Source organism: Orbicella franksi, chromosome 13, assembly GCF_964199315.1.
Source record: "Orbicella franksi chromosome 13, jaOrbFran1.1, whole genome shotgun sequence".
Classification (NCBI taxonomy): domain Eukaryota; kingdom Metazoa; phylum Cnidaria; class Anthozoa; order Scleractinia; family Merulinidae; genus Orbicella; species Orbicella franksi.
In genome coordinates this window covers 16,039,738-16,053,372 of record NC_138157.1, presented here as the reverse complement: position 1 = coordinate 16,053,372, position 13,635 = coordinate 16,039,738, and the positions used below count along the sequence as shown (strand labels likewise).

General features: G+C 37.1%; 1 long non-coding RNA gene across 1 annotated transcript; it reads right to left on the bottom strand.

Annotated features, from left to right (window-relative positions):
- Nucleotides 1–5,879: 5,879 nt before the first annotated feature.
- Nucleotides 5,880–13,500, bottom strand: LOC145466277 (uncharacterized). The gene is made up of 4 exons (XR_014041857.1): nt 13,276–13,500; nt 12,660–12,720; nt 11,828–11,926; nt 5,880–7,341 (listed from the first exon to the last, which is right to left on the bottom strand). It is a non-coding gene; the product is annotated as an uncharacterized LOC145466277 (long non-coding RNA).
- Nucleotides 13,501–13,635: the final 135 nt, after the last annotated feature.

The following is a 13,635-nucleotide window of genomic DNA, read 5'->3' as shown; positions in this document are numbered from 1 at the left end:
ATCTGTTGACGTATTACGAAAATAATCTTATGAGAACATAGGTACGTGGTAAAAACAGGGAACATTGGGTTCAAAGTGATTAAATTCATGGCCGTGATAGGAATACTTAAGATAACGTGCAACAATCCCCTCCCATCCCAAAGGACATGGGTTTTGATATGATTCATTGCCTCCTTGACCTATTTTCGGTACATTTGTATGACTTTCATTTTGACAAAGGAATTATCACACTGCACGTAATTACCTAATAAACTGAAAATAGAGATCCTGCTCTTTGTTAAAATACCACAGTCTCTAATAAGATTTGATCCTAAATTTGCAGTGTTATCATCATGACGTAAGTGGTTACCATGTCAACGGCGCAGGTGAATCAAAGTAATCTCATTTTTAATGCTTTTACAATTTTCAAAATATTAAGGTGGCAGTCAATTGCCGTTCATTGTACGCAGTATAAATCAAGGGTTAAAGGAGCTCAGTCACGATTTGCGCATATTGAAACGTTTAGCCTCAATTTTTCAAATTCGTCGTTTGTAATCCGTGTCAATTTTCTCCATCCTTAGCCATCCTTGTTCCTTTATGGTTTATCATGATCTCTTTGGTGTTTTTCTATCTAATTAAACTGTTATTTTCAGGTTTCCTACCATTTAAAGGTAATTTTGTATGTGACCAAAATGACTCAAAATACCGTGACAGAGGTCCTTTAAAAGATAAACAACAGTGATCAGAAACAGTGATGAGCCAGCTTAAGATATGGATTTCAAGAGCCAGGTTGGTATCCAGTATGGAAAATCTTCATTTTGGATAAAAATAGGATATGATGTTTGTGCGACACCAGTTTCCATGGAAATACACGATCACAGTTATTGACTTGGAGAATAAAATAATACAAGTTTAGAAAATGGTCCATAAAGGCATCTTCCGACCTTCTTATGTTGACGCCATATTAAAACAGGTCACTGATCAAACATGCAATGATACAAACAACTGCTCATGAGTATATCTTATTAACTACATTTTTTCTTTTCGCAGTGATTCAGTGGTTATTAAACTGTTATCACGATAATAAGGACATCTGAAATGGTAAGTTCACAAGATAATAAAATAACTAATCAATTCATAAATTAGACATTAATTTATGTTAATACCTTATTGTTCTCGTTATTAGAACAGCTGTCCACCATTCGGACATTTTGTCGGTTTTAAAAGGCCTGGTAAAATTTTTATCGAGACTGCCGCCATTTCGGAATTCGTTTAACTATTTTTCTTTATAACGCAAAAGGCGAAGCAATGACAACTTTCAAGGCGTACTATGACGAAATAAATTTGCAATGAACATAGATTGGTTCATGGTAAAGTGAAAGTAATCTTATGAAGCTCTAGACAGTCGCAATGTTTAAAGATAGACCAAATGAAGCAATAAATAATATTTGCCAAGGAAAGCGCAGTTCAAACATAGACGGAGGGAAATTTTCTCAACGCTGCACAATAAAACTATTTTTTGTTTAATCTAAAATTTTTGAATTAGCTTACATAGCAGATTTGATATTTTAGTGCCAGGAGCCCATGAGTAGGAATACACGCGTCACATGATCTGAGCCTTGTGATCTTTTGTTCAGCATTACGTCTAGATCTAGATTGAACTATTTTTAGGGATGTTTCCTATTCAGGTTTTACTTGAAAAACTATTTCAGGCATTTACGGTTTGTGTTTTACGCTGATACTAGTATTGTGTTTCTTACATGATTGGCTTAAAATCTGTGTAGATCCTAGCTTCTCTCGCCACTTATTTTTATTTTCGCGCAAATTTTCGGTTATTTTTTCATCCATCGAATTGTCTGAGAACACCTTCTTTCAAAACTCGTGAATAAGTATCGTTGTGATTAGGTGAAATGAATCCCGCCATTACCTGTATGACGTCATTTTCTCGCCAAAAACTAACAAATTGACGTTAGTTTTTTATGCGTCTGTCCTCTCATTGATGATAAATTGCGTCATAACATTGTCGAAGTGGCTGTGGAACCACGAGCCGCAGGCGAGTGGTTCCGCAGTAAACTTTGACAATGTTATGACGCAATTTATCATCAATAATAGGACAGATGCATGAAGAACTGACGCCAATTTGTTTTTTACAATAACAAGACCCCAAAATGGTCAAATGCCGGGAATAAATGAGGGAAAAGACGCCGTAAAATCTCCGTAAACAAAGATATGTGAATTTTATTCCAAATGACGTGAACATTGTCAATAGCTTTTCTCGCTTTTTGATTGGCTACTTAAAAAGTCAATAAATCCCATTGGTTAAAAAGTTGACAGCTCGACAGCTGAAAATTGAACTGATGAAGCTTGCATAAATTAAAATTTTATCCGTCTGTACTCTTATTGATGATAAAAATGAGCCAATCAGCGAGCGAGAAATTAGACAGTTATTGTAAAATCATGCGATTGTTGACAATTAGTGTCTGCAATATGCCATCGAGTTTGAACTTTTTTGGACCAAAAAGATACAAAAGTTATAATTTTATTTGTTAATATCTTCCAGGAAATATGTTTTTTTTGACATTTTGAGTATTATTTTATTGGATTCAATATTCTAAATATGTTAGATAGCATTGACACAATTCCATGGGAGAGTGATCAATGGTGCTTCCGTGTTCATTATTAAATTAAATTTTTGGAAAGCTAGAAGCTTTATTTTTATATATCGTAAACTGTGTATAAAAAAGTCACCTTGAGACACATTTGACCCTCAGGGTTTGCTGATTACTCAAAACACCGTATTCGATGAATACTGTATGCCGCTGACGACAAATCAGTGGACAACCAGCCTTGAGAGCAGTTTTCAGTTTCATGTATGAACCAGTTTCTTCAGGAGCTTTGCTTGGTGCACAAAACTTTCACAGTTCAGTGCGTTATCTGCAGTCGTAGATACAATACAGCTAGCATCATGTTAATTGGAATATAACTAAATTATGTGGTGGAGAATTATTGCTCAGAGTTTAAAAAACAAGATAAAGAATGGTTGACTTTCCTTTCGAGTTTATAGACAAAGAATGTTTTCGGCATGACGTCTTCTTCAAAGGTTAAAAAACTTTCCCATTTCAATTCGTTATGCCTTGAAGTGGTTTACATCAGTGATATAGAGCTAAGATTCAAGGAACTGATCGCTTCAAGGAACATTCCCTCGACATTCTGCACAGCAAGACGGACCCTGTCTGTGGCACAGCATGTTAGTAGCACGTCATTTACTTGGAGATTTACTGGTTGTAGTGATGAAGACGGGTTTGGCTCGGAGAGATCTATGATAGTGCGAGGAGATGCGACATGTCTACACAGCTTCTGTTCACTTGCCCCTCCCGGGATCAACCGTGAATTTGGATTTCTGTTGACCAACGCGTTCGAGCGCATGTATATCCTGGCACGCGCGAGTAGTTTGTACACAATTGCAAATAACGAACTGAACTGTGGAAAGTTTTAACCCTGAAAAAAGGCAGTAATACCGAAACGTCATTAATTTCATCTGTTAATTTAAAACTGAAAAAAATGTCTTTTTCTTTATATCTAGCCTCTTGATTTTGGTCGCTTTCAAAGTTGCTGTGCACGTTGCTCACGTTGATTTAGCATTGCTGCTAATTGAGGACACCCAAATCGAGTTACAATTATCAGGACTGTGTACAAATTAAATTTTTGAACATTATAATTATTTACAAGATAAAAGCCTATCTATCAAAATAAAAATACAAAGCTGAATAAAGTTACAAATAAAGTTAACTAACCATGAATAAAGTAGTCAAGTTGAACACATGACATTTGTATCCACTGCTGGCATCAATTTCTTGCATTCATTCTCTGGAATAAATGCAAGAAGGTCGGACGCAGGGAACGAGTTAACTTAATACCATAGCCATCGCTCGAAACTTTAAAAAAACGTTTATGATTACAATTTTTTTTCAGAACCTGGAGTTTAATATCATTTCGTGTCAATAAGCGTTTAACCTCTTATAGTACACTCTACATTTATCCGTCAAAATAGGGCGATTGTAATGTAGCCATTTAGTTTACTCATTTTTAATGATATTTCGCTTTGGAGAATAAGCTGATTTTGGAAATCGTCTGCCTTTAAGGAGTGAAGAGTAACATAATATAATGCAACAATAACAAACATGAAAAACTGGAATAATTGTCGCAGAATTGAGGTACAAGCTGTTTTAATTTCCTTTGCTAAAAATCGCGTCTCCTTGCAATAATCGAGAAATTTTCTTGCCCGAAATAATGGATTTATGATGAAAATTTCAGGGAACATATTAGAGAATGACGTTTAAAATTGCAATCTTTTTCTCCATTCCATCATTTAAATTCGAACGTGAACTTTGTTCTTTCTTCCACGAGCATTTTGACACCATCTGATCTGCATTATAGTTTTACACCTCGAGGCTGTACCTTTGAAAACTTATTGTCTTCTTTAGCAACTTTCAAATCCTCTGCGAGTATTTTAACTTTTCTTGTCGTTCCATGGTACGATGCACATAAAATACTTTAAGGAAAAAAAAAAAGTTGAAAAATTAAGTACTGAAAATGCAAACTTTGAGTGTGTTTGAATTTCGCACGTACGTTTTTATTCAAAATGTTGTGTCTATTCTTAGTTATACATGTCCTACAAGCCCAACTAGTTCACGAAATAATGTTATTCTGTCGAGGTTAAAAAGTAAGCCAAAGCGTGACGAAATATTTTTGTTTTTACACCAGTAATCTTCAGCAGTTGTCTTGTTGGCTGTTAGTTCACAATTATGCGTTTACCTTCACTGGAAAGCCACCTTTTGTCATGTACCTTCTTATTTAGTCGCTTCACTTCAATATCTCGTCTATAACTGGAATTAATTTGGATATTCTCATAAGTTTTTAGATAAAAATACATTTAGTGACAAGTCTTGACTTGTTACACAGCGCCAGAATAATTAAGCCTTATAGGCGTAAACTGGATATAAGATCTGTCTAACTTACTTACAAAGTTGTATTGTTTGCTTGATGTTTGGAGTAAAATTCTTCTTCAAGATTTTAATGTTTGTCATCTGAGCATCAATTTTCAGTTGAGTTTTACGTTTTAGTCTACAACAGCGTTATAATTATTTAGTATTCAGGTTGACTAATATGTTGTTCTTCTTTTTTCAGCAGTGAAAGAATGCTATCACTCTGTTGAATCACCACTGAAGATGCTACATAGCGAAGGCACAAGCTCTTTGCGTTGAATTTTCCTATGCGTATCCACGCAAAGATAGTTAATAAAGAATGTGAACGCTCTATGTACGAGTCTTTTAGCTCGAAAGACGCGCTTTTAAATGGGGTCAAGTTGTTTTCCAAAAATGCTATAGCTTCTGGCGAGAAACAGTTTGCGCTTTCAGACGAAGCTTTCGTTGTCGAAAAAAAAAATCCAAGTCTTTTGGCCGGAAGAAGTCTGCGAGTTTAGACGAAGCTTTCGTAGACGAAACAAAACTAGGTCTTTTGGCGGGAAAATAGTGTGCGCTTTTAAACGGCGCCTAGATATCTTTCAAAAATAAACTAAGTCTTTTGGCGGGAAAAAAGTCTGCGCTTTTAAATGGGGTCTAGAAATTTGTCAAAAAATAAACTATGTCTTTCAGCGGGAAAAATCCGTGCAGTTTGCAATCAGATTTAGCCCATCAAAAGCCAACCTTTATTTTGACTTGTTACTAGACCCTGTTTAAAAGTGCAGAACGTTTTTCCGCGTCGGCAACCCTACATAGTCAAAAACTAGTAAAAGAGATAGCCTACATTTCGACTAGTTTCCAGGCCTCTTTTAAAAGCGCAATATTTTGTTTCTTATTTTCATTGTTTTTATTTGTTAGTTTCAAATGAAGCAAGACTCATTTGTTGATAACAATGGTTTCTTTATTTCTTCCACTGAATAAAGTGTTGATATAAAAGTTATAACAATAGTTTACAACATTTCAGGTATGACAAGTCTTTAATTACAAAGCCCAATAACAAATATTAAAACAACTAAAACAACTCAAGTGTGTTTACAAGATATTGCATTATCAAAACTAAGTACAAGACATCCTCATCGTAAATAAAAAATAGTGTTGAACAAAATTGTATACGAAATATATTCTTAGCAAAAATCTCTCCGCTTAAACTAATATCCACTATAACCACATATCAATTCAAAATAAAATTGCGCCCAAAGCTTATCAACGAACAAAAAATAACTTTACTCGGAGCTAAGTATGAAAAACAATGTTTCACAGAAAATTTAAGACTGGCCGATGGCTTTCTAAAAACTAGAATCGGTTTAAAACGAAATTAAACCCAAAAGTTGGAAAACTTCCAACGCATAAACAGAATTAGACCAGTGTTATTTAAGATAAAATTGTAAAATGTAATATTAAGCCCGTCAAAATGTAATTTGTAACTAGAAATCTGCTGTTGATTTGCTTAAAAACTTAGTAATACGGGTAAAATTTTCCTTGCAACTTGTCTCACAATAATACCGCGTTGTAAGTCGAAGAGTGCTGTCACGCGTATTACCAGCTGTGTTGCAAGTTGCGGTAACATGTCACGCGAAGAAGACACTCGGCGAGTTCTCCTTGGTGCAACATATTGCTGTAATATACAACACAGGCGGTAATACAGGCAACACACTTGTCAACGTACAGCACAATATTGCTGCGAGACAAGTTACAAGGAAATACTGTTCGTATTACTTGGAATTTAGTAGCAGTCTCTACAACGCTAAAATTTCATACCTTTTTTGAGATTCCAGTTAAAATATATTTCGCTCGATAAGTAATTTGATAAGAAACTAGACTAAGGCGAGATTTTCAAAACATTTGAAGTCGATTCTGCCACTAAAAGATTCCAATTTAATTGCAAAGTCGACAAACGAAAATTAATTTCTACCTCAATAACATGGGTCCGGTTCTATGTAATTCTCAAGCATCCTTTTGGTCCAACCCCAAAAACCCAATTCTAAAAAAGTTCCTTTCTAGCTTCATACAGTTCTTTGTCACTTCTGAGAATTTTGGTGACAAATCAAGACATTACTGAAGATTATCAGGCCACTTTTGGGCTCAACGTTTTGATATTCGTTTTAGAAACTGAATTTCTTAGAAACTGAAAGTCTCAAATGTTTTACAAACAGTTGCAGTGAAAACAATTGCTCTTTACCTAACGTCGTTCTGAGACCAGACACCATACGAGCATGATTCGTAATCCACTTCATGTTAACAGGCATCTATCGTCCACGAAAATCCAAAGGAGTCCAAGAGCTTCCATGACAATCCAAAAGAATCAACGTCATCCATGAGAATCTAGCCCGCAGCTGAGCAACTGTAACGCAAAATAGAGAATATTCAAGTCAGCAATTAATTACCTGTGTATTCTTTAAGTACTGCATTGTTCAAATGAGAAAAAAAATGTTAAGATGGGAGTTATAACAATAAAATTTAGTAACAAAATAATATCGAAAATGATTTTCTGTAAATGGCTCGAGTGAAAATACTTAAGTTTGTACACCGCGTTCACGATAGCTGCAAATTAAAGTGGGTTTGGGTTTGCTGACAAAGGCTGGAAAATCAGCTTGTCCAAATCAATAAGGACCTCGGTATTTACAAAACCGGACAACGAGCAATTACGAACAGTTGACGAAAGGTGGCTTACAGTAAGTAAGTAAGCAAGTAAGTAAGTAAGCAAGTAAGCAAGTAAGCAAGTAAGCAAGTAAGCAAGTAAGCAAGTAAGCAAGTAAGCAAGTAAGCAAGTAAGTAAGCAAGTAAGCAAGGAAGCAAGCAAGTAAGCAAGTAAGCAAGCAAGTAAGTAAGTAAGTAAGTAAGTAAGTAAGTAAGTAAGTAAGTAACTTTATTTAATGAGGGTAAAAACACTTTACAGCCATTGACTGATAAACTCGTGGCCCTCCCTTAAACAATTAAAATATAAATCACAATGATTTTAAAAATATCTAACTATGAATAATAATAAGTATAAAACGGGTAAAATTACTAACATCAATAAAATGGACTAAAATCTTGTTGGTGCATGCGATACAAAGAGTTAGAGGACACTAAGAAATTGTGAAATGTTCAATATTTGCATACCCCTTCTTTATAAGCTTGACGCATTTCTCTTTAAAAACATTAATGCTATCACGGGATCTTATGTCAGGAGGTAGGGAATTCCATAGTGAAGTTGATGTAGAAGCAAAAGTTCTTCCTCCTTCTGTCGTTCTGTTGCTCTTAGGGCATCGTAGCGTGATGTGACTATAACGCGAGGATCTTACGGATATGTCACTCACACGTATCAACTTACTAGATATGTATTCTGGGCATTGACCATGTAGACATTTAAAGATAAGGCATAGCTTATTAACTTTGATTTCTTCATAGAAGGGTAACCAGTCCAACTTGTTAAATAAGTCAACAGTTCGTTCATCCCTTGCTGTTTTAACATCCAGTATTACCCTGGCCGCTCTCTTTTGCAGTCGAAAGACTCGTCTGATATTTGCTTTAGATGTTATACTCCAGACTGCTCCGCCATACAGAAAAAGGGGCTTTATGGTTGCATTGTAGAAGAGTATACGCTCATTTAAAGGTAAATAATGCCTAATTGATCTCAAGATACCGATGCGCTTAGTAAGTTTCTTACATAAATGTTCAACATGCTCGTTAAAAGAAAGGTCCGGGTCAATATATACTCCAAGTAGTTTATAGCTTGTAGTAGTTTCCAATACATCTCCCGTGCTGGAACGGATTTCCATCTGGTCGCAGTGGTCCATCTTTGCACGCAGTCTAGTACCGGTTACGAACATAGTTTTTGTTTTGCCCATGTTCAGCTTAAACCGGTTATTGCCTGTCCATTTTTCCAGTTCTACAGTACTTTGACATAGTCTGGAACAAAGTCCAGGGGTATTTGTGTAAGGTGAGTGTGAGCTCAGAGTCGTGTCATCTGCGAAGATGTCCACAGTAGTGGGCTGCGATACTGCCTCCGGGAGGTCGTTTATATGCACTAGGAAAAGAAGAGGAGAGAGTACGGATCCCTGTGGTACTCCGTGCGTCAAAGCCTGGGGCGAGGATTGTGCACTCCGGATAACCGTGCGCTGCGTTCGGTTTTGAAGGAATGAACGCACAAGGACCAGGCTGTTGTCCTCTAGACCATAAATGCGCAGTTTTTCAATCAATATCTCATGGTTAACAAGATCGAAGGCCTTCTGGAAGTCGGCGAAAACTAAGCCATTTATCCGGTTGTCATCAAGATTTAACAGCATTCGGTCGACAATGTCTATTAAGGCTGTCTCAGTCGAGTGGTGTTTCCTAAAGGCAGATTGCAATGAATATAGGAGGTTATTGTCCTTGAGAAAAGTAGATAGAGAGTTGTGCAAATGTCTCTCGAACAATTTTGAAAGTACAGGAAGGACTGAGATCGGCCTGTAGTTGTTTTTGTCAGACTTGCTCTTCTGCTTGTGTATTGGCGTCACCTTAGCCTGTTTCCACGCTGTCGGAAAAGTGCCACTAGCAATATAGATGTTTATGAGTTTGGCCAGTGATGGTGCTATTGCCGGAGCTGCTATCTTCAATATGCGGGCACTCACGCCATCCACACCAGTCGCTTTGCTTGGAGGGATAGCTTCAATAAGTCGTTTGGTCTGGTTCGGCGTGATAGGAGGAAAAGCATGCACGGCATTTGAGGTCTTGCGTTTGTTGACAAAAGATATCAGGGTCGCTGGGTTAAACTCAGCGGCAGTTTTGTCTGAGAGACTTTCAGCTAAGCCCGTAAAATGTTTGTTTAGCACTTCGGCAATTAAGTCGTCATCGTTGATTTGCGTGGTCTTGTTTTCTTCTAAATAGGTCACACCTCTAGTGTTTAGTTGTCCGGAAAGATCTTTGAGCGCGGACCAGATTTTCTTTGGATTGTTTTGGTTTTCCCTGAATGATTCATGGAAGAAATTTCTCTTGGCAGTTCTAATTGCCTCGGTGACTTTGTTTTTGGCGCTCCTCAAGGCTAACCAGTCATCAGGAACGTTTGAGCGTTTGGCTTTTTTGAGGAGACGATCACGTTTTTTCAATCTGGCAAAGGCGTCGTTGAAAGCATCTTTAAATTTATTATCTTAAAGGAGCCTGAAAATCTTAATTTGAAAGGGAACAAACAAGTTGAAATTTCGAAATAAATTCAATATATACCGGATTGTTTTGCCCAACGAAAATCACATGTTAATTAATTTGCATAATAAAGTGAAGCCAAAATGGCGGCTATTGTGAACAAAGCCTACTGAAGGTCATTCAAGGTCAACCAATCTCGAGTGGAGCGTTCCTACCAGATTTCACGTCAACGAAAATTGCGACTAGGTTTTGGTTTTTACACAGAAATTTTGGACAACGCTTCTCGAAGGTAATGATCTAAACAAAACTTCCGTATAACCCTATACGTAATTATGCATTCTCTATGTGAAGGTGAATTAATCAACATGACACGAGCGTGGGACAAAGAAAAATTCTGAGTCCCCGACAGGAATCGAACCCATGACCTTCCGAACACCGGGCGGGCGCTCTATCCACTGAGCTACGAGAACTCATGGAGAGCAAGGTCATTTAACTGAGTTCATATATGATAGGTGTCCTGCATACTGCTAGGATCAACGCTATCGAATTCATCGTGAGTAGTGATAAGTTAATAAAGATGGTGAATTTTAAGCTCGGTGATGAAATGTGAAGGTGAATTAATCAACATGACACGAGCGTGGGACAAAGAAAAATTCTGAGTCCCCGACAGGAATCGAACCCATGACCTCCCGAACACCGGGCGGGCGCTCTATCCACTGAGCTACGAGAACTCATGGAGAGCAAGGTCATTTAACTGAGTTCATATATGATAGGTGTCCTGCATACTGCTAGGATCAACGCTATCGAATTCATCGTGAGTAGTGATAAGTTAATAAAGATGGTGAACTTTAAATGACCTTGCTCTCCATGAGTTCTCGTAGCTCAGTGGATAGAGCGCCCGCCCGGTGTTCGGGAGGTCATGGGTTCGATTCCTGTCGGGGACTCAGAATTTTTCTTTGTCCCACGCTCGTGTCATGTTGATTAATTCACCTTCACATTTCATTACCGAGCTTAAAATTCACCATCTTTATTAACTTATATGCATTCTCTATTTTCCAATTCCCCATATTTCAAACTGTTTGCGCTCAAAATTTTCCATAAACTATTGTTGTGAAATGCTCTTAGGAGGTCTGCAAATTCCCAAGAGCATTTCACAGCGATAGTTTGTGCAAATGTTTGGGGGAAAACAGAGTGAATTATGGGGAATTGGAAAATAGAGAATATAATTTGGGAGCCTCACTCTATCTGTTGGTGAAGGAGAGTGTAAAAGAACTCGTATTCACAATTAAGTATAATGATATACAGACATCTCACTCTGATATTTGGCAATAAATAAGCGATAATGTTATTCAAGACGAATAAAAGCTGACTGTTAATACCGAATTAGAATTAATTTGCTGCACAAATTCGTTTTACATTTTTGTTAGAAATCTTTCCAATTGGGAAATAAGGGTGCTATTCCTTGCTTGTTTGTTTGTTTGGGTATTATTTTGGCCGCAATGTGAGTACATGGTAATTGGAAGGAGTTTTTTTCTGGCGACAATTTCCCATCACCGGCAAATAAATAAACAACGATTCACATGCATTCACAATTAGGAGAATGAAACTCTACGAGGAAAAAAACACCTCAGCTGATTCAGTTCACAGTCCTCTGGTTATGGGAGATATAACCGTTCTACTGTATAAATTACACCAAAAAAAAAAAAAAAACCCGAGAACTTACTCACCAACATTTATCTGCCTTTCAGCAAAACTTGTTCTGGTCTCCTGCAGTCTTCACATCACATGATATAATTCATCAGGCGACTCAGCGCAGCGCTACCAATCTACAGAGAATACATAAGCAACGCAAGTCATGACATCCTTTCTAAAAGAACAAACAATATGCATATCTTCCAGTTAACAGAAACATTCCGGATACAACGTTATTTCGAGTCGCAAATTTTCAGAACTTTAAGGTGGCTCTGAACCCCATGTACAAATGTTTTTAAAAAACTTTGCCAAAAGTTGCGTCTTATCCTGCTAATCAAAATTTGATAGCATAAAAAAAGTTTTTCCCTGCTGTTTTTGAATTATAAGCCCTTAAAGCTGTAATTAAGGGTGTTTTTAGCTGGTCATACTGTTGCTACGATACCCTACCGAGTCACGAAAATGATGACAGCGTGTTCACTAATGATTGGGCAGTTTTTTGATACCATGAGCGCAGTATTAAGTGATAAAGAGGGGTTATAATGGTTATAGTCTTGGAAAGTGCTGGAAACGACTCTGAGCCACCTTAAAGCGTGTTCTGATTGGTTAGCATGATTTTGGTTTAAAAAGAAGCCATTCCTTGACCGCACCACTTAACTTAAAGTCTTTTGTTTATATTATGACCTGATCAAGGTCCGATTTGTCCGTATCACGACACCAATAGCTTGTCAAACAAAGAACAGGCATTTAATTTGTAAAACGTCTTTTGATACTCCCATCAAGATCTCAAAACTGGCATAAAAAGATATGTATAGAAATCAGAGCGGAGAATTGAAATTCTGATCATGGAACAGGAAATGTAAAGTCTACCTGCAGAGATCTTATCGTGGATGTTTCCAATAATATCTCCGTTTTATCTTTCTCTCTTTTCCTGGAAATAAAAAAAAAAAAAAATACAAAATAGCAATTAGGCGAATAATTTGCACTTTGTTGTTCTCACCTGCACTGTAAGCATGAAGGGATTCGCATGCAATCTTTTTCGTCTTGCAGAGAAGAGGTCAGAGAAATCGCATCTGAATTTTTGACAATAAACACATCACAACACTTTATTGTTTATTACATAAGAACAGTCGACACGCTGACATCATTCGGTAGTATTAAATTTAATAGAGGCTCGGTACAATTCAATGTTACCAATATTCTATTGATAGCTTTACGATGAATGACCTTCATGTTAAGAATAAGGACCGATTCTGAGCGTGTATGACAAATAAAGCCAACAAATACTAAAGAATTTGAGACGAACTGACCGGGGCAGAAATGTCCGTCTGAAGTCAACTTAACAGAGCCCTAACTACTGTGAGGAAAACTATAAAACAAGAAATAACTAACACTTGACTAGCGTTAATTGTTGACTAACATTTTCTAATAAACTTTGTACGTACGTGTACAAAAAATACAAAAAAATTTTGAGTACAGTTCGTACCTTCATATCCGAGGACTCTAAAACCATTTGCAGAGAATGCACAGTGAAATCTTTGCTGTATCTGGAGCACGTGCTTACAAGCTTTGCTTGAAGAAAAGCTCTTACTCCAAGCACTTGTTTCCGGCTTAACGGTTCCAAATGAACGGATAATTGCAGACCAAACCAAAACGCAAAACGTTTTTCTGTAAGCAATGGGCGACAGCAAAGGTAGCTATCTGCTGGTTTAAATTTGAACGCAACGCCGGGAATGTTCTAGCACATGTATAATTTGCATTTTGAATTTTCAAAGTTTTGTGATCAGGCACCGCGTGCTCCAGTGCTGTTATTTGATTGGTTTATTTTCTAATTGTAATTACCAGT